This window comes from Salvelinus alpinus, chromosome 20 (assembly GCF_045679555.1).
Source record: "Salvelinus alpinus chromosome 20, SLU_Salpinus.1, whole genome shotgun sequence".
Lineage (NCBI taxonomy): Eukaryota > Metazoa > Chordata > Actinopteri > Salmoniformes > Salmonidae > Salvelinus > Salvelinus alpinus.
This window is the reverse complement of record NC_092105.1, coordinates 19,092,046-19,113,581: the sequence shown is the minus strand read 5'-3', so window position 1 is coordinate 19,113,581 and position 21,536 is coordinate 19,092,046. Positions and strand designations below refer to the sequence as shown.

Sequence of the window (21,536 nt, the reverse complement as noted above, 5' to 3'; positions counted from 1 at the left end):
TTGGAAGTATGTTTGGGGTTCATTGTCCATTTCGAAGACCCATTTACGACCAAGCTTTGACTTCCTGACTGATGTCTTCAATATATCCATATCATTTTCCTACCTCATAATGCCATCTATTTTGTGAAGTGCACCAGTCCCTCCTGCAGCAAAGGACCCCCACAACATGATGCTGCCACCCCCGTGCTTCACGGTTGGGATGGTGTTCTTCGGCTTTCAAGCCTCCCCCTTTTTCCTCCAAACATAACGATGGTCATTATGGCCAACAGTTCTATTTTTGTTTCATCAGACCAGAGGAAATTTCTTCATGTGTAGTTGCAAACTGTAGTCTGGCTTTTTTATGGCTGTTTTAGCAGCAGTGGCTTCTTCCTTGCTGAGCGGCCTTTCAGGTTATGTCGATATAGGACTCGTTTTACTGTGGATATAGATACTTTTGTACCTGTTTCCTCCAGCATCTTCACAAGGTCCTTTGCTGTTGTTCTGGGATTGATTTGCACTTTTCGCACCAAAGTACGTTCAGCTCTAGGAGACAGAACGCGTCTCTTTCCTGAGCGGTGTGATGGCTGCGTGGTCCCATGGTGTTTATACTTGCGTACTATTGTTTGTACAGATGAACGTGGTACCTTCAGGCTTTTGGAAATTGCTCCCAAGGATGAAGCAGACTTGTGGAGGTCTACAATTTTTTTCTTAGGTCTTGGCTGATTTCTTTTGATGTTCTCATGATGTCAAGCAAACGAGACACTGAGTTTGAAGGTAGGCCTTGAAATACATCCACAGGCATACCTCCAATTGACTCAAATAATGTCAATTAGCCTATCAGAAGCGTCTAAAGCCATGACATCCTTTTCTGGAATTTTCCAAGCTGTTTAAAGGCACTGTCTACTTAGTGTATGTAAACCTCTGACCCACTGGAATTGTGAAACAGTGAATTATAAGTGAAATAGTCTGTCTGTAAACAATTGTTGGAAAAATTACTTGTGTCATGTACAAAGTAGATGTCCTAACCGATTTGCAATACTATAGTTTGTTCACAAGAAATTTGTGGAGTGGTTGAAAAACGAGTTTTAATGACTCCAACCTAAGTGTCGGTAAACTTCCGACTTCAACTGTGTCTATCCTGTAACCATGGCGCCCATCCCCCCTTCTCTCTGTGTGGTGTTCATCAACAGCTTCATTTTCTTGTATCTTATTTTAATGTGTATCTTTGACTATGATTAAAACAATTGTTGAAGGGATCTGCGTGGATTATTTAATTCAAAAAAATTACTTGTAATTGCAATATTTCTTAATGTGATATGGAGATCCTTGACCTATATTTCTGTCTCTTCAATAACCCTTGATTTCTGTTTCAGGATCTGAAAATGTTTTGTTGATGCAAATGAGCGCAATGAGCGTAGGGCGACTTTGGAAAAATATGTCAGGGTTGAGAATTGAGTCATACAGTACACTCTATCTCAGAAGACAACCTAGCATTGTTCCCAGGATCATGAAATCATACATCTCCATTCAACATAAAAATGTACCAGAGATAGTACGCAGCGGTACCATAGTTCTAGATTAAAGTAACTAAAGTCCTATATCCCTGTGGATATCCCTGTGCACCTGTTGTCCCTCTCCTACTATAACAACACAACAAAAGACGCATTCAGCATTGCCCTGAAAAAGCCCTTCATTTCAAACCTTGGGAACTTATCGTTATTCTTATGATAAGTTAACTGGTGGGGGAAACTCAATTGGGACTTTGAAGTGACGTCATTCTCTATCTAATCAAGCCTCTGGATAGAACCCGGGCCCAGCTCCATTATGATTAGTGGATTGAAGAGCTGTGACCCAGAACCCCTTTATATTAGTCACATTCCAAACAGTGTTTATGTAGGATAAGCAGATCAGAAGAGCAGGCGAAAGAAGAAGGATTGAATGGGAAGGAGAGGGAAGAGGCTTGATGGATAGCTTTTAATTATTAATATACAGGCGGGCCTTAGTTAAGTGTGTGTAGACAATGGTGCTCTGCGCTGACGGGAATTTGATCTCATTAGGAAACACATGATTGTTTGTTTGTTTTCTCCCATTGGCCAGTTCGGTAGAGTAAATGGCAAAGGGCCCAATTGTGCCACAATGCCAGAGGGAGACTGGAAAAGGATTACGGGGCATTCAAAGGGTATTGGAATGGGTTGTGTGTTTGTGAATGTTTTAAAGTTTCACGTTTTATTAGTCGTATGTACAGGATACACATGGTATACACCATCCAATGAAATGCTTACTTGCAGGTTCGTTCTCAAATGTAAATGCATTAAGAAGTAATAAAATATAAGAATATGAATATAAAGTAAATGGCTCAATAGAATAAACATTTTAGCATAAGTATAACACAGGAAGGCACAATTTATAGTCCAATATTTACACATGTTTTGGGGAAGAAGGATTGGGGGTCAAGTGTTAAATTGTGGAGTATTTAGCAATCATAATAAGTCTGGTAGCAGCAGGTGTGGTGTCAGCAGCAGTGTGTGTGTGTGTGTGTGTGTGTGTGTGTGTGTGTGTGTGTGTGTGTGTGTGTGTGTGTGTGTGTGTGTGTGTGTGTGTGTGTGTGTGTGTGTGTGTGTGTGTGTGTGTGTGTGTGTGTGTGTGTGTGTGTGTGTGTGTGTGTGTGTGTGTGTGTGTGTGTGTGTGTGTGTGTGTGTGTGTGTGTGTGTGTGTGTGTGTGTGTGTGTGTGTGTGTGTGTGTGTGTGTGTGTGTGTGTGTGTGTGTGTGTGTGTGTGTGTGTGTGTGTGTGTGTGTGTGTGTGTGTGTGTGTGTGTGTGTGTGTGTGTGTGTGTGTGTGTGTGTGTGTGTGTGTGTGTGTGTGTGTGTGTGTGTGTGTGTGTGTGTGTGTGTGTGTGTGTGTGTGTGTGTGTGTGTGTGTGTGTGTGTGTGTGTGTGTGTGTGTGTGTGTGTGTGTGTGTGTGTGTGTGCGCAAAGTTGTTGAGAATCAGAACAGGTGGTCAGTCCAGTTCAAGTGAGTGTTCAGCAGTCTGATGGCCTGTAGATAGAAATTGTCTCTGAGCCTGTTGGCACAGACCTCATTCTCCGATACTGTCTGCCCGACAGTAAGGATACAGACAGTTCATGGCTGGAATGTGGGTCCTTGACGATGCTGCAGGCCTTCCCAGGCACTGTTTCGAGTAGATGTCCTGGAGTGTTGGGAGCACGGTCCCAGTGATGTACTGTACTGGGCCATCTTCACCCTCCGCTGGAGGGCCTTGCGGTCATGGATGGAGCAATTCCCGTATCAGGCCGTGATGCAACTGGTCAGGACGCTCTCGATGGTGCAGCAGTAGTATTTGGATACGGCCCGGGGTGGCATGCCAAATTTCTTCAGCCGCCTTAGGAGGTAGAAGCTCTGTTGCGCCCTCTTGACAAGAGTGATGTTGTTGTTGGTCCATGTCAAGTCCTCGGTGATGTGGACGCTGAGGAACTTAAAACTGCTGACTCTCTCTACTGCAGTCCCGTTGATGTGGATCAGGGCATGTTCCCTCTAGCTTCCTGAAGTCAACAATCAACTTCTTTGTTTTGCTGATGTTGAGTACCTGGCATGATGACTCCTTGCTGTCCCCAGTCCACCTGGCCGTGCTGCTGCTCCAGTTTCAACTGTTCTGCCTGGGGTTATGGAACCCTGACCTGTTCACCGGACGTGCTACCTGTCCCAGACCTGCTGTTTTCAACTCTCTAGAGTCAGCAGGAGTGGTAGAGATACTCTTAACCTCTATTGGGCACGTGAGACGGTAGCGTCCCACCTCTACAGCAGCCAGTGAAACTGCTGGGCGCCAAATTCAAATACAGAAATACTCATTATAAAAATTCAGAAAACAAAACATATTTTACATAGGTTTAAAGATTAACTGCTTGTGAATCCAACCACGGTGTCAGATTTTTAAAATACTTTACGGCGAAAGCATACATTACGATTATGAGAACATAGCCCACTAGACAAATCATTACAAACACTAGCCAGCCAGGTAGAACAGTTACACAATTTAGAAATAGAGATACAATTAATCCCTTACCTTTGATGATCTACATATGGTTGCATTCAGCAGACATTCATTTACTCAATAAATGTTATGTTTGTTCGATAAAGTCTCTTTATACCCAAAAACCTCCGTTTTGTTCACGCGTTTTCTTCAGTAATCCACAGGCTCAAACAAAGTAAAAACGTAAAGACAAAAAAATCCAAATTGTATCCGTAAAGTTCATAGAAACATGTCAAACGATGTTTATATTCAAACCTCAGGTTGTTTTTAGCCTAAATAATCAATAATGGTCCCGTGTGGCTCAGTTGGTAGAGCATGGCGCTTGCAACGCCAGGGTTGTGGGTTCATTCCCCACGGGGGGACCAGGATGAATATGTATGAACTTTCCAATTTGTAAGTCGCTCTGGATAAGAGCGTCTGCTAAATGACTTAAATGTAAATGTAAATAATATTTCAACCGGACAATAACGTCATCAATATAAAATGTAAACAAGAAACGCACTCTCTCGGTCTTGCGCAGGAAAAAGCTCTGTGACACGGCAGGGTCCACTCATTCAGACTGCTCTTATTTTTCAGAATACAAGCCTGAAACATTTTCTGAAGACTGTTGACATCTAGTGGAAGGCATAGAAACTGCATTTTGAGTCCTAAGTTAATGGATACTGTATTGGCATTGAATAGAAAACTACAAAACCAAAAAGAAACTACTTCCTGAATGGATTTTGCTCAGGTTTTTGCCTGCCAAATCAGTTCTATTATACTCACCGACACTATTTTAACAGTTTTGGAAACTTTAGAGTGTTTTCTATCCAAATCTAACAGTTATATGCATATCATATATTCTGGGCCCGAGATGCAGTTTAATTTGGGCATGCATTTCATCCAAAATTCCGAATGCTGCCCCCTACCCTAGAGAAGTTAACTTCTCTAGGATATGTGGGACACTACTGTCCCACTTGGCCAATAGCCAGGGAAAATGTAGAGCGCCAAATTCAAAAAAATGAAATAAAATCAAACTTTCATTAAATCACACATGTAAGATACCAAATTAAAGCTACACTCGTTGTGAATCCAGACACCATGTCAGATTTCAAAAAGGCTTTTCGGCGAAAGCATAAGATGCTATTATCTGATGATAGCACAACAGTAAACAAAGAGAGTGTAGCATATTTCAACCCTGCCGGCGCTACTCAAAACGCAGATATAAAATATAAAACATGCATTACCTTTGACGAGATTCTTTTGTTGGCACTCCAATATGTCCCATAAACATCACAAATGGTCCTTTTGTTCGATTAATTCCGTCCATATATATCCAAATTGTCCATTTATTTGGCGCGGTTGATCCAGAAAAAAACAGCTTCAAATTTGCACAAAGTCACTACAAAATATCTCAAAAATTACCTCTAAACTTTGCCAAAACATTTCAAACTACTTTTGTAATACAACTTAAGGTATTTGTAAACGTTAATAATCGATCAAATTGAAGACGGGTCTATCTGTTTTCAATACAGGAGATCAACAAACTAACGCTACTTTTCTAGTCTTGCGCAACTCTCAAACAGTACACATGACGTTACACTGTTTCCAGGTGGCCTCACTTCTTCATTGCACAAAGGAATAACCTCAACCTATTTCCAAAGAGTGGTGACATCCAGTGGAAGCGGTAGGAACTGAAAACAGGGTGATTAGAAATCCAGTATTCCAATGAAATCTCATTGAACAGACAGTGACTTAAAAAAATAAAATAATTAATGGTTAGTCCTCGGGGTTTTGCCTGCTACATAAGTTCTGTTATACTTACAGACATGATTCAAACAGTTTTAGAAACTTCAGAGTGTTTTCTATCCAAATCTACTAATAATATGCATATCATATATTCTGGGGATGAGTAGAAGGAAGTTGAAATTGGGCATGCTATTTATCCAATAGTGAATTTGCTGCCCCCTATCCTAGAGAAGTTAATGATCGGCTATGAAAAGCCAACTGACATTTACTCCTGAAGTGCTGACTTGCTGCACCCTCGGCAACTACTGTGATTATTATTATTTGACCATGCTGGTCATTTATGAACATTTGAACATCTTGGCCATGTTCTGTTATAATCTCCACCCAGCACAGCCAGAAGAGGACTGGCCACCCCTCATAGCCTGGTTCCTCTCGGTTTCTTCCTAGGTTTTGGCCTTTCTAGCCACCGTGCTTCTACACCTGCATTGCTTGCTGTTTGGGGTTTTAGGCTGGGTTACTGTACAGCACTTTGAGATATCAGCTGATGTAAGAAGGGCTATATAAATCAATTTGATTAGATTTTATTTGATTTGAGGGAAAGGTTGTTGTACTGGCACCACAATGCCAGTTCACTTACCTCCTCCCTATACGATGACTCGCCGTTGTTGGTTATCAGGCCTTCAACCATGGTGTCTTCAGCAAACTTGATGACGGAGTTGGTGTCGCGCAAAGCCACGCAGTCGTGGGTGAACAGGGAGTACAGCAGAGGACTGAGGACACACCCCTGGGGGGGCCCTGTGTTAAGAGTCAGTGTGGAGAAGGTGTTGCTGCCAATTCTCGCAGCCTGTGTGTGTGTGTCTGTGTGTGTGTTTGCGTGCTTGCGTGCGTGTTTTTGTTAGAACCAGCGGGCTCTTTGAAAGATGGTTAGAATGTCTGACTTAGTGCTGTTTCACAATAAAGAATGGAAAGGGACAGAAAGGAGGAAAGGAGGGATAAAGAGAGGGATAAATAGAGAATGATTGAAAGAGGGATGGAGAGGAGAAGGCGGACTGAAAGGCATCAGAGCTTGTCCGACCACATCAATTCAGGATAATCCCAGTCTTACATGAGTATGTGTTTGTGATGTGTGTTTGTGTGTGTGTGTGTCCATGTCTGTATGTATGGTTGTCCTGTTGCACGCAGAGCTTTCTCAGAATTGAAGCATGTTGTGTGTGTCCGTCCCGCTGGGTTCCCTGGAATCTCTCTGTTTCCCAAACCTTTACTGCACATGACCATAAATTGACAATTGAAAATACTGGGGACCCCACTGTGAAAAATGATACTCCCTAGTGTGTTCATATTCACAAAATGGTAGGTCCTGCAGGCTGCCCCTACACATAATGACATGAAGGCTCATTCTAATAGTGTAATAGGTCTTTAGTTGACACTTAAAAGTTGTTTTCTATTCCCATTTTAAATGAGATAACAGTTTCGAATTTGTTTAATACGATTACAGATTTTCTCATGGGACCCCATTTCAATTTCAGGGGACCACACATGGGGTCCTGACCGTAAGTGTGGGAATCACTGCCCTAAGCCCTGCGTGTGGAACAGGAAGGCCACACATCCAGGTCATTAGAGGTCACTCACTCATTCTCTTTTACTCTCTCTCTCTCGTGTGTTTTTTCTGTTACTATGGTTATCTGTGTATAACATAGTCTGTGTATGTGTGGGTAGGTACATGTCCCGACTGCGGACTAGATTTTCATCCAGACACATCATAGCCGTATTTCTGTTATTTTGTCTCAGCCGGGTGTGCTTTGAACATTTAACAGCATAATAGACATACATAGGGTATACCAAATACAGATACAAGCACATATTAAACGGTTTGGTAAAATAGGTTAAACCACTTGGCTACCTGCTGCCCCTATTTGGCTCTCTTCACCATACCCTGTCAGTGTTCTAAAACCCAGGGTATGTTGATGTGTACTGGTCTACGTTGTTCTTTCTGATTTCCCCCTGTTTTGCTCCCCCACTGTTTGACCCCAGTGGGAGGTGGTCACCCCTGACCTTTGATTGACAGCTGTGAATTACCACTGTTCATCCCAGATGATCATCTTATTACCATAACATTATCATATTATCACCATATTTGTACACTGTCTCTTGGCACAGGTCAGGGTGAATGGACTCAGAGTATAAACACATGTGCACAGACAAAGAAACAAAAAAGCATGCACGGCTGCTTACACGTGTTTTTGGGAAGGGGTGAATTGTGCAGTATTTAGCAACAATAATAAGAGTCTGGTAGCAGCAGTTGTGGTGTGTGTGTGTGTGTGTGTGTGTGTGTGTGTGTGTGTGTTGTGTGCGTGTTTTGTGCATTTGTGTGTGTGTGTGGTCTAAGCACAAGCTCCAAGGGCATCCCTCACCCAAGGACATCCGACAGAGAAGCTGAGAACCAAGTCTGCCCCTAAAAATGGAAGGGGGAAAAAGTAAGGAACTTGTCTGTGGGCCCAAAATTGGTTAAAGAAAATTGTGATAAATTAAAATGTATACCAGTTTCATTTAAGGACCAAAAAATGTACAGCCGTGCCATTTAGATTGCAAAATGGTTGAGAAGAGATTTGTGGCACATGGTTTATGAACTAATATACAAAACGACTCCGGATTCAAAACGTTATTATTAAAAATGATAAATTATTATACACAATTCTTGCAATCAATAGAATGTTATATACTGTATATGCGGGATACAGCCATTCCAGCTCTGCAGATTTTGCTGTGAAGAGACAGAATCATTACATCATTTGTTTTGGTACTGTCCATATGTAGCTTGTTTTTGGTCTCAAGTCCAGAAATGGCTAAAGAATTGCAACATTTACCTGGAGATAGCACTACTGGGTGATCTGAAAAGTCATAGTCAATCGATCAATAATATAATAATACTTATAGCAAAAAATGTATCTTTCATTTACAATCTGTAGAAACTATGAGAAACGAAAGGTTCAGAACTTTTGGGAAACATCACAGCACAGTTGAAAAATATATTGCAAATAGAAATCCAATATGGATGGTGTTAAGAGATAGATGGAGCTGAAGAGTGGGACTAATAACAACAAGATAACTAATGTAAAATATACTGTGTCCGTAAAATGTATATAGGATCAGAAGTTTTGTGAAACAGCACAGTTAACAAATATTTGGCAAATAGAAATGAAACAGGATGGTCTTCAAAAATATCTGAGCGGGGTTGAGGGTAGCAGAAGGATAAAAGTAAAAACAAACAAAATGTAACTATTGTAAAATAGATTGTGTCTGTCAAATGTATATAATATTGATAAGATGGAAGTAGAAGCCTAAGTGTTGTTGTTCATTAGTTTACTCCAATTAGGGGAGGGGTGGTAGGGCTATTAGAAAATAATAAAGGAAAATATATAAAAAAAAATATTTGTATGTAATTTATATACAGTACCAGTCAAAAGTTTGGACACATCTACTTATTCAAGGGTTTTTCTTTATTTTGACTATTTTCTACATTGTATGATAATAGTGAAGACATCAAAACTATGAAATAACACATATGGACTCATGTAGTAACCAAAAAAGTGTTAAACAAACGTGACACTTGGCATTCAGGCCAAATAGTTCAATCTTGATTTCATCACACCAGATAATCTTGTTTCTCATGGTCTGAGAGTCCTTTTGGCAAACTCCTAGTGGCTGTCATTTGCCTCATACTGAGGAGTGGCTTCCATCTACCATAAAGGGCTGATTGGTGGAGTGCTGCAGAGATGGTTGTCTTTCTGGAAGGTTCTCCCATCTTCACAGTGCTCTGGAGCTCTGTCAGAGTGACCACCAGTTTCTTGGTCACATCCCTGACCAAGACACTTCTCCCCCTATAGCTCAGCTCTAGGAAGAGCCTTAGTGGTTCTCTAACTCATCTTTCCACCTGACTATACACACACACTTCCTTCTCTAATTCATGCCCTAAAACACAAACACACATCTGTCTGAGTGTATGCGTGTGTGTTTGAATGTGTGCTTGCCAGTTGTTGCCATTGATCTTTTTCTTATTTGAAATCGCAACAACAAAGTGACTTAATATTCCATCAATAGAGTGTGAATGAGTTGTCTGTCTGTGTTGGTTGTTTACAAGCCTGTGTGTTGGGGTAAATGAATTACCTCATCTTTACAATGACTACCGTAACACCATACTACCAAATGGGGATGATGTCATTCACTATGGAGTAGAGAGTGTCATAGAATCACAGTCTGTCACTCTGGACTTCTGCATTTTAACATGTGTCTATGTGGATAGACAATGAGATCTCACAGTTTTACATATTTGACTTCAGATTCCAATGTTTCTCCAAACTTCAAATTTAGACGGTTGTGTTAAGGATAGGGTTACGGTTCCAACAGAAAAAACTTGATGGTTAAGTTTAGGCATTATTTCTGAATGGTTAAGGTAAGGGTTAAGGAAAGGGTTAAGGTCAAGGTAAGGGTCAGGGTCAAGGTCAGGGTTAACGTAAGGTATAAGGTAAAAACTCAAATGTGTGCCAAGCACTGGGATTGAACACCCTCGGAGCCGAAACTCGCGGCTTACTTCCATCCTGTCCACAACTCCCTAGCAAACCCAAGCCTACTTGATGGTAATAGCACTCACCGTTGCCACTAGTGGACGTTTTTTAAGTAATCTCCCAACGTCCTGGGTAGTTGGACAGAAGTCGAATTTCCCCTTGGATCTTGAGCAACCTGGCTGGGATAGCATAATGTCAGTGTGTTTGTGTGTGTTCCTGTCTCTCTCATGCATCTCTCTCTCTCTGTGTGTGTGTGTGTGTGTGTGTGTGTGTGTGTGTGTGTGTGTGTGTGTGTGTGTGTGTGTGTGTGTGTGTGTGTGTGTGTGTGTGTGTGTGTGTGTGTGTGTGTGTGTGTGTGTGTGTGTGTGTGTGTGTGTGTGTGTGTGTGTGTGTGTGTGTGTGCGTGCGTGTGTACGTGCTTGGCAGTAGGACACAGTGTGCCTGTCTGCTGTTTCAGTAGCCAGTGTTCCTGGCGTCATGGCTCAGAATAGCCTGGCAGGGATGTGTAAATTATGGATTAGGTCGCTGAGCACTGTGCTGGTACAGGCAATCAATCTGTGTGTATGTGTGTGCTTGTGCCTGTCCGTCCGTGTTTGTGTGCGTGTGCGTGTGCATGTGCGTGTGTGTGTGTGTGTTTCCTGGATTCCTAGAGTGTGTCAGTGCTGTACTGTATGCTTGGCAGTGTGTGTAAAATGTTGCGGTATGAGTCCCTCTGGTTTTATTTAGCCTTGATGCTCTCCTTGGCTCCCTCTCTTAACAGAACACAAAGACAGGAATCACTATCACCTCCAACCAGCTCTCACAGTCTCATGTCAGAATTAGACATTCATCAATGTTTCTAAAACGTAAGATTTCAAGGTGCTTAAGGTTAAGTTACCACCCTGCACCCTGCATACCACTGCTGGCTTGCTTCTGAAGCTAAGCAGGGTTGGTCCTGGTCAGTCCCTGGATGGGAGACCAGGTGCTGCTGGAAGTGGTGTTGGAGGGCCAGTAGGAGGCACTCTTTCCTCTGGTCTAAACAAAGATCCCAATGCCCCAGGGCAGTGATTGGGGACACTGCTCTGTGTAGGGTGCCGTCTTTCGGATGGGACGTTAAACGGGTGTCCTGACTCTCTGAGGTCATTAAAGATCCCATGGCACTTATCGTAAGAGTAGGGGTGTTAACCCCGGTGTCCTGGCTAAATTCCCAATCTGGCCCTTAACCATCACGGTCACCTAATAATCCCCAGTTTACAATTGGCTCATTCATCCCCCTCCTCTCCCCTGTAACTATTCCCCAGGTCGTTGCTGCAAATGAGAACGTGTTCTCAGTCAACTTACCTGGTAAAATAACGGTGAAATAAATAAATAAAATAAATAAGTTTAGGCACTAACTCCGAATGGTTAAGGTAATTGTTAAGGTTTGGGATAAACTTGAATCAAAAATATTGAAAACTATCACTGGATTCTAACAGGAATCGAACTCAAAAGCAGCAGAAAAGGTAAAATAAGGTCACCAAAAATTCCCTTACAGCTATACATGACTGGCCCTTTTGAACCAGAGGCAGGTGCTTACGCCCCAGGCCGGGCTGCTGGGTAATAAAGCCCCACTAATCACCCTAACCACAAACAGGTGTAACCACTAAACAAAAAAGGAGGGGGAGGAAAAGTCAGTAGCAGCTAGTAGGCCGGTGACGACGACCGCCGAGCGCCACCCGAACAGGAAGGGGATCCACCTTCGGTAGGAGTCGTTACAGTAACAGTTGCCCTGCCGTTTGCTGCTTCATGCCACCATTCTGTCAGAGCCCATTGTCGTCTCACACACACACTCGTGCAGACACACAAACACACAGACACACCTTGCATCCGTCCCTGTTGGCGTTGATAAATAGACTGTCCAGAACAGGATATGGAAATTATATGTCTTTAAAGATTTCAATCAAAATGGGGAGTCCCCCTGCCTACCACGGTTTCATTTCCTCTGCCTCCGTTCTAATGGGCCTGGAAGGAAACTGGCACACTGAGAGGGAATAGAGAGGGAATCAGCTCAATGGTTATGTCTCATTCAGAATGATGGGCTGGATGGCCTATTTCTCTTCAGCTGATATGGAGGTTTGCTCCAGCCAGATCATGATGAGAATATGATTCTGTATGATGTATAGATTTTCCTCCAGGTCTTTCAGAAAGCCATTGATATCTGAGATAAGATGAGTTGTTTTGGTCTTCCCTATTCTCCACCATTACCCCACTGCTTGTCATTACACACAACTCAGCATGTTTCTGGGTCCTACTCACCCTGGCCATATCTACTGGACTGTGCTCTATGATGTCTGCCTATTCCTTTCTCTTAGGATTGATAATAATTAACCCCTCTCCTTCTGCCAGGTGATCCAACATCTGCGTGGGTGTGGGGGAAACGCGGGTGCTGACCTGGGGGAGGGGCGGGCCGACTGGAGGAACCAACGGGACACCAACGGAACACTACGAAACCCGGACACTACGCTGGTCTGGGCCAATAGGAGGTCCTCTCCATAGTGGGTGGATGACCGACCGACCACCCCTCTCCTATCCTCACACAGCCTCTCCTGTCTACACCCTGCCTCCTGCCCCTCCCTCCTGCACAAGTCTGCCACCCCATTGGGCAAAGGACAGGTCCATTAGAGAGTGAGACAATGCATAAGATAAGACAATCCAACCGACAAGAGCATTTACAAAGAAAGGAGGGAGAAATGGAATAGAGCAGCAATCACAATCCATGTCCCTCCTTCCTCTCTCTCTCTGTCTCTCTCTCTGTCTCTCTCTCTCTGTCTCTGTCTCTGTCTCTCTCTCTCTCGCTCTCTCATCTGATAGTAGGAGGGGGCTTGGCGTGACAGGGCAGGGATTGCAGAAGTTCTGTGAACAGGGACTCTCCTCCAGCTCAGAACCCAGAGAGGGAGCCTCGTCATTGGGCTAGATCTGTGCCGATGTGCAGAACAGAGCATGTGTATACCCTCCCTGTACATATCCTCTGTTGAATCTCACTGGTCTGGTGTTCAGAACAGTCATCATCTCTAGGACCAGGAGGTTTTCCAGACCATGTGATCTGAGCAGGTAAAACTCCTGTCTAGTCCTCTGAACTCCTTCAGGTATCAGCTACCGCTTTAGCCTCGCACAGGCTACTAGGTGCTTCAGGTGCTTCTGTAACCCTGGCAACAATAGATCAGAGGTCAAGGAAACCCCAAGGTGCACTTCTTTCACCCCCTGCTAGCCACCAGCCTTTCGCTTTAGCACAAAACTGTATGGAAGAGCCACAACAAACACCATACTGAGTGCAGATATGTACTGCCCCCACCGGCCCACTGATGGATACTAATCCCAGAAAACACGCTAAAAGTATTACTGACTAGACAACACAAAAACAAAGCTGTATTGACAACGATGGGGGTAGTATCTAGTTCATGTCGAAAGAACGCCATTGATCAGATTGTATCAATGTTCTGTAAGGTTTTTACTGGCCTTAGTGCCATATAACAGGAGGCCAGTCAAACTCAGCTACAGATAATGTATTTTACTGATGTGTTCATGTGTAAAGCACACAAACAGACTGAATAGGGAACAGTGTAGATGAACAACACACAACTATCTCTGGCAGTCCCTCAATGTACTTCTAATCTAGATTATTTTACAAACATCTCAGAGAAATAAACTGTAGTTTCTTCATATTAGTACTTGCTTCATATTAGTGTCCCATTCGCACCTGAATCATTTGATGTGTTCCATCTTATGTAAAACAATGTTAGGAGTCTACAAGTTTCTGTAGAATTCAAGGCTGCAACTCAAGCACAACTTAGTTGTCAAGTAAAGCTACCCTCAACCTCCTCATTCCCCCACCCTGTCTCCTCATTACCCTCCCAACCTCAATAATATCCCATCACCCACTCCAGGATGCTGTAGGGGTTAGAGGGCGTTGCCAGGGTAACCTCCCTGTAAATAATGGCTGACGTTTAATGTGGTTTTGACTAGATGAGCTACAGCATATGTCAGAATTGACTTTTCATAGCAGGTTAGAAGAATGTACGCAGCAGGTTAGGAGAATTAGGTTGTTAGGAAAAGGGTTAGAGTTAGCTAAAATGCTGTATCCCATCTAGCCATGACCGTTTAATGTCCAAATGTTTTATTTACTATAGCAGAAGAGCACAGAAATGGAAAGATGGAAAGAGAAAATGGTCTATATGGAAGATAGTTTCATGCAATGACTGAGGCGAAGAGCAGAGGTTTATTTTATAATGTGAATACCTTTTTTTGCCATATGATTGCCTATTGATATGAAACTTCTTTATACTGTATTTATCTTGTGTGTTTGTTTGATTCCCTGTGACCCCATTGTAAAACTGTTGTCAATTTTCCAGTGGAGAAAGACTGATGTTTCCATCATTTATTTGTCTGATTGTTGTTAGGATGTTAAATTGCACAATATTGATGTGTGGAGTGGTGTCCACATCGTAAAAAAGTAGCTAAAAATTGCCTTTAACCACTGATATAGGATAAAATATTTTCAACATCCCCCTAATGGTTATGGTTAGTATTGAGGGAATGGTAAAGTGATCCTAGATCTGTGGTAAGGGGCAGCACTTAACACTGGCCATGGTAAATTGGATGGGTGTGTCTGTGCAAGCCATTTGATCATAGAAGATTGATGTGACTGTAAAACCCAGGAAGTAGCTCTGATTGTTTTCTCATGTACACTGATCATCCTCCAACACATCTGATTGATCCTTTAATAGGAATTAGCAACGCCATCACTAGCTCTATCTTGGTTGTTGACCGCACCGTGTGTGTGTGTATGTCAGTGATAAGATACACTCAATTTAAACAGTAATGAAGCTAGACAACATCAGACACAGATTAGGAGTGAGCCACTTAACCAGACATGGCCGTGCCAGACCTTTGGTGGGGCAGGTGCTCAAAGCAACCCCACACCCTCCACAAAAATAAACCCTAATTCAACTTCTCTACTGCTCCTGTAGCCAAATTCTAATTTGAATTTAAAATATAAAATAGGCTGTGATTTTCTGCAAAAGACGGTCACTCATCACACATTGTAGGCTAATCACAATAGAACCAAATATGAAAAGGGATTTAAGTAGCTGTCTGCTAGAACCACTACTGGGGTGGGCTATATGAGCTGATCATCTCTAATGTAGGCTAGATGATTCAGCTATTTAGGTAGGCTATGTTGTCAAAACAAGCAAACTAGTCTTTACTTGATTTAAAGTTTTTCTACTGACAAACAGTCGAATTGCAGTTGTCCCCTTTCCTATCCCTGACCATGAGACAACACATGCTAGCAACTCCAAAGTAACCTACTGCCGATATTCATTTCAAACTCAATACCTGGCGCCTGTGGGTAGCTAGTTCGTGCATGTGACAAAGAGTGGGGGATGGGACTTTCATATTTCTTTTAAGAGTTTATGAAATTATCTAGATTGATCGGCAATTTGTTGCATTTAAAGTTACAAGAGAGAAAAGAAACCAAAATAAATTAATATAAGTAATTAGTTATAAAAAAAACGCCACTAATCAAAAGGGCACTTTTTTCATAGGAGGGCAAAAGGGCAGGTTCTCCAGGTCCACTAGGACTTTATGTGGGTACGTCCCTGCAACCTTTTGAACACCCAAGCTCTGCATTTCACTGACTGTGTGAATGTGTAGATGGTACTGGCAGTTAACATTATGTTTCCATGACATCACCAAGAGGTAAAATATATAGTGAAAACAATAGTGGTCCTTAAACGGAACCTTGAGGAAATCCGAAATTTACAGTTGATATGTCAGAGAACAAACCATCCACAGAGACAAACTGATATCTTTCCGACAGATAAGATCTAAACCAGGCCAGAACTTGTCCGTGTAGACCAATTTCCAATCTCTCCAAAAGAATGTGGTGATCAATGGTATCAAAAGCAGCACTAAGGTCTAGGAGCATGAGGACAGATGCAGAGCCTCGGTCTGACGCCATTAAAAGGTCATTTACCACCTTCACAAGTGCAGTCTCAGTGCTATGATGGGGTCTAAAACCAGACTGAAGCATTTCGTATACATTGTTTGTCTTCAGGAAGGCAATGAGTTGATGCGCAACAGCTTTTTCTAAAATATTTTTGAGAGGAATGGGATATTCGATATATGCCGATAGTTTTTTTATATTTTCTGGGTCAAGGTTTTACTTTTTCAAGAGAGGCTTTATTACTGCCACTTTTAGTGAGTTTGCTACACATCCGGTGGATAGAGAGCCGTTTATTATGTTCAACATAGGAGGGCCAAGCACAGGAAGCAGCTCTTTCAGTAGTTTAGTTGGAATAGGGTCCAGTATGCAGCTTGAAGGTTTAGAGGCCATGATTATTTTCATCAATGTGTCAAGAGATATAGTACTAAAAAACGTGAGTGTCTCCCTTGATCCTAGGTCCTGGCAGAGTTGTGCAGACTCAGGACAACTGAGCTTTGGAGGAATACAAAGATTTAAAGAGGAGTCCATAATTTGCTTTCTAATGATCATGATCTTTTCCTCAAAGAAGTTCATGAATTTATCACTGCTGAAGTGAAAGCCATCCTCTCTTGGGGAATGCTGCTTTTTAGTTAGCTTTGCGACAGTATCAAAAATACATTTCGGATTGTTCTTATTTTCCTATTTTCCTTATTTTCCTATGTTCTTATTTTCTTATTGGAAAAATAGGATGATCGAGCAGCAGTGAGGGCTCTTCGATACTGCACGGTACTGTCTTTCCAAGCTAGTCGGAAGACTTACAGTTTGGTGTAGCGCCAGTTCTGTTCCAATTTTCTGGAAGCTTGCTTCAGAGCTCGGGTATTTTCTGTATGCCAGGGAGCTAGTTTCTTATGACAAACGTTTTTTGTTTTTCGGGTGCGACTGCATCTAGAGTATTATGCAAGGTTAAATTGAGTTCCTCAGTTAGGTGGTTAACTGATTTTTGTACTCTGATGTCCTTGAGTAGGCGGAGGGAGTCTGGAAGGGCATCTAGGAATCTTTGGGTTGTCCGAGAATTTATAGCACAACTTTTGATGATCCTTGGTTGGGGTCTGAGCAGATTATGTGTTGCGATTGCAAACGTAATAAAATGGTGGTCCGATAGTCCAGGATTATGAGGAAAAACATTAAGATCCACAATATTTATTCCACGGGACAAAACTAGGTCCAGAGTATGACTCTGGCAGTGAGTAGGTCCAGAGACATGTTGGACAAAACCTATTGAGTCGATGATGGCTCCGAAAGCCTTTTGGAGTGGGTCTGTGGACTTTTCCATGTGAATATTAAAGTCACCAAAAATTAGAATATTATCTGCTATGACTACAAGGTCCGATAGGAATTCAGGGAACTCAATGAGGAACGCTGTATATGGCCCAGGAGGCCTGTAAACAGTAGCTATAAAAAGGGATTGAGTAGGCTGCATAGATTATGACTAGAAGCTCAAAAGACGAAAACGTCTGTTTTTTTTTGTAAATTGAAATTTGCTATCATAAATGTTAGCAACACCTCCGCCTTTGCGGGATGTGCGGGGGATATGGTCACTAGTGTAGTGTAACCAGGAGGTGAGGCCTCATTTAACACAGTAAATTCATCAGGCTTAAGCCATGTTTCAGTCAGGCCAATCACATCAAGATTATGATCAGTGATTAGTTCATTGACTATAACTGCCTTGGAAGTGAGGGATCTAACATTAAGTAGCCCTATTTTGAGATGTAAGGTATCACAATCTCTTTCTATAATGGCAGGAATGGAGGAGGTCTTTATTCCAGTGAGATTGCTAAGGCAAACATTGCCATGTTTAGTTTTGCCCAACCTAGGTCGAGGCACAGACACGGTCTCAATGGGGATAGCTGAGCTGACTACACTGACTGTGTTAGTGGCAGACTCCACTAAGCTGGCAGGCTGGCTAACAGCTGGAGCTAGGGGAGTTAGAGCCCTGTCTATGTTCGTAGATAAGATGAGAGCACCCCTCCAGCTAGGATGGAGTCCGTCACTCCTCAACAGGCCAGGCTTGTTCCTGTTTGTGGGTGAGTCCCAGAAAGAGGGCCAATTATCTACAAATTATATATTTTGGGAGGGGCAGAAAACAGTTTTCAACCAGCGATTGAGTTGTGAGACTCTGCTGTAGAGCTCATCACTCCCCCTAACTGTGAGGGGACCAGAGACAATTACTCGATGCCGACACATCTTTCTTGCTGATTTACACGCTGAAGCTATGTTACGCTTGGTGACCTCTGACTGTTTCATCCTAACATCGTTGGTGCCGACGTGGATAACAATATCTCTATACTCTCTACACTCGCTAGTTTTAGCTTTAGCCAGCACCATCTTCAGATTAGCCTTAACGTCGGTAGCCCTGCCCCCTGGTAAACAGTGTATGATCGCTGGATGATTCTTTTTAAGTCTAATACTGCGGGTAATGGAGTCGCCAATGACTAGGGTTTTCAATTTGTCAGAGCTAATGGTGGGAGGCTTCGGCGGCTCAGACCCCGTAACGGGAGAAGGCTCGGCCTCTGACTCTGACTCTGACTCGCTGCTTAATGGGGAGAACCGGTTGAAAGTTTCTGTCGGCTGAATTAGCGACACCGGTTGAGCATTCCTACAGCATTTCCTTCCAGAAGCCATGAGAAAGTTGTCCAGCTGCGGGGACTGTGCAAGGGAATTTATACTACTATCTGTACTTACTGGTGACTCAGACACTGTTTCATCCTTTCCTACACTTAAATTACCCTTCCCTAACGATTGCGTCTGAAGCTGGGCTTGCAGCACAGCTATCCTCGCCATAAGGCGATCGTTCTCCTGTATATTATGAGAACAGCGACTGCAATTAGAAGGCATAATGTTAATGTTACTACTTAACTTCGGCTGGTGGAGGTCCTGACGAATTACGTCCAGATAAAGCGTTACGGAGTGAAAAAGTTGAATGAAAAAAGTCGAGCGAGGGAAAAACAAAAAATATAAACAGTAGTTAAAAAGTAAAAACCGTAAAGTTGGAAGGTAGCAAAGTAAGGTTAGCAACAAAATGCACAGCAACACGTAAACAAGTCTACAAGTTGTGACCGGAAATGACTAAGAAAAAAACCAGTGTTCTACATGTATATATGACTATCGGACAGAGTTTATACAGTACACACACCTATTACATTGAGACAGTCCCAGTCAATAGCAGTATCAAATCAATATTTATTTGTGGTATAGGAAGGTGTACCACTCTTACTTCGATGTGCTGAAGTCCACCACTAAACAGGGTTACGGTTCGTCATGAGTTTATTAATCCCAAACTACTATGAATTGTAAAGGCTGGTTTATACTTGGTCTTAAGACGTGTCTGTAGACAATTAGAATGTGGCAAGTGTCGCTGGTCAAAACAACATTTAATTTATACTCCGGTGGACTGCCTGTAGACTGTCGGTTCCCTTTTCGGGGACAGATGAAGCATGTTCAACTTTGACCCTGTCGCAGCGTCTATTGACATGTTTACCTCGCTGAGACAGAACATTAACATTAACATTGTTAAGAAAGCGTTTAATTGCCTGGCTTGTCAGATGAACGTATACTAAACCGGTGCTTCTACATCTGCACTGCTTGCTGTTTGGGGTTTTAGGCTGGGTTTCTGTACAGCACTTTGTGACATCGGCTGATGTAAAAAGGGGCTTTATAAATACATTTGATTGATAAGTGTTAAAATACAGGAGCCATGCTTTTTGGAGCATCGGGCTGTGGTGTCATGCAGCCTGTCGTTTTTGAGTTTATTCATTTTCATAACGACAACGACAAGTTTGATGTCGGATGACAATAGAATGTTCATGACCTCACTGTGACTGTCTGCAGACTTGTCGATAGACCAACTTTAAAGCAGCCTTAAAGTGATGAAAGCATGATGAGGATGAAGAAGTATGGGTACTGTTGTAAGGCATTTTAGACAGGATATTAGTGCTTTGTCTCCCTGCATGATCTGACCACTCATCATTGCCCTCCGGTGCTCGCCAGTTAACGCTTTACAATGTGAATATCCTTTTACGCTTTACACTGTGAACCACTGCACACAATTTCACACTGCCATTTCACACTGCCAATTCAGATGTCAATTCCGACTGCCATTTTCACTCTGCCATTTCTCCAATGTGCTTGTCACCTTTCGATGTTTCCCCTTCCACAGCAACCTAAAATACAGTACAAGCTACACATGTATACACACACACACACACACACACACACACACACACACACACACACACACACACACACACACACACACACACACACACACACACACACACACACACACACACACACACACACACACACACACACACACACACACACACACACACCATATCCTCAATGTGTTGTCTGACACTGCCATTTTTCATTCATTGTCAGATATCCCTTTATCATAATGTTCCTAGATCAGATGTCTGGTGCTACAACCAGTACAGAATGGGCATTGTGCTGTTCCAATTCCAATGACACAGTGTATATTTTAGCACATGGGCATATCACTGCCTTGTTGTAAGGCTTGTTGTTGTTTTCCTGTTTCTTCCCTCTCTTTTTGGAAATGACATACAGTATGTTTTACCTGCACACATTGTGTGTAAAAAAAACAAAATATTATATATGTGTTGTATCATACTTTTTTTCATAAATACCTGTACAGCAATAAAGCACAATTGTGTCCATTCCCTTGTCCTGTGTGTGTGTGTGTGTGTGTGTGTGTGTGTGTGTGTGTGTGTGTGTGTGTGTGTGTGTGTGTGTGTGTGTGTGTGTGTGTGTGTGTGTGTGTGTGTGTGTGTGTGTGTGTGTGTGTTTAACTATTCTTGTGGGGACCGCAAGAATAGTAAACAAACAAAAATTGACCAACTGAGGACATTTTGTTAGTCCCCACGACGTCAAATGCTATTTCTAAGGGGTTTAGGGTTGAGGTTAGAATTAGTGTTAGGGTTAGAATTACGTTTAGGGTTAGTGTTAGGAGCTGGCGTTACTTTTACGGTTAGGAGCTAGGGTTGGGTTTAGGGTTAAGGTTAGGTTTTTGGGTTAGGGTTAAGGTTAGGGAAAGAGTACGGGTTAGGTTTAGGGACAATACAATTTTCAATGGGACTGAATTGTGTGTCCCCACAAGGTTAGCTGTGTGTGCGTGCGTTTGCTCATTTGTTTGTACGTATGTAGCTACGTAGGTTTTTGTATTGTGTATCTATTCATTCTCTGACATGTTGGTGTCTGCATGCGTGCATCGGCTCGCT

At 42.6% G+C, this 21,536-nt stretch overlaps 1 protein-coding gene across 2 annotated transcripts in view; it reads left to right on the top strand.

The window, feature by feature from the left end:
• Nucleotides 1-20,975, top strand: part of LOC139546427 (unconventional myosin-XVI-like) — a 269,653-nt gene extending 248,678 nt beyond the window's left edge. For both annotated transcript variants that reach the window (XM_071354796.1, XM_071354795.1), the window contains exon 36: nucleotides 12,663-20,975. The gene's annotated coding sequence lies outside the window, so the exon portion shown is untranslated. The remainder of the gene's footprint in view (nucleotides 1-12,662) is intronic.
• Nucleotides 20,976-21,536: the final 561 nt, after the last annotated feature.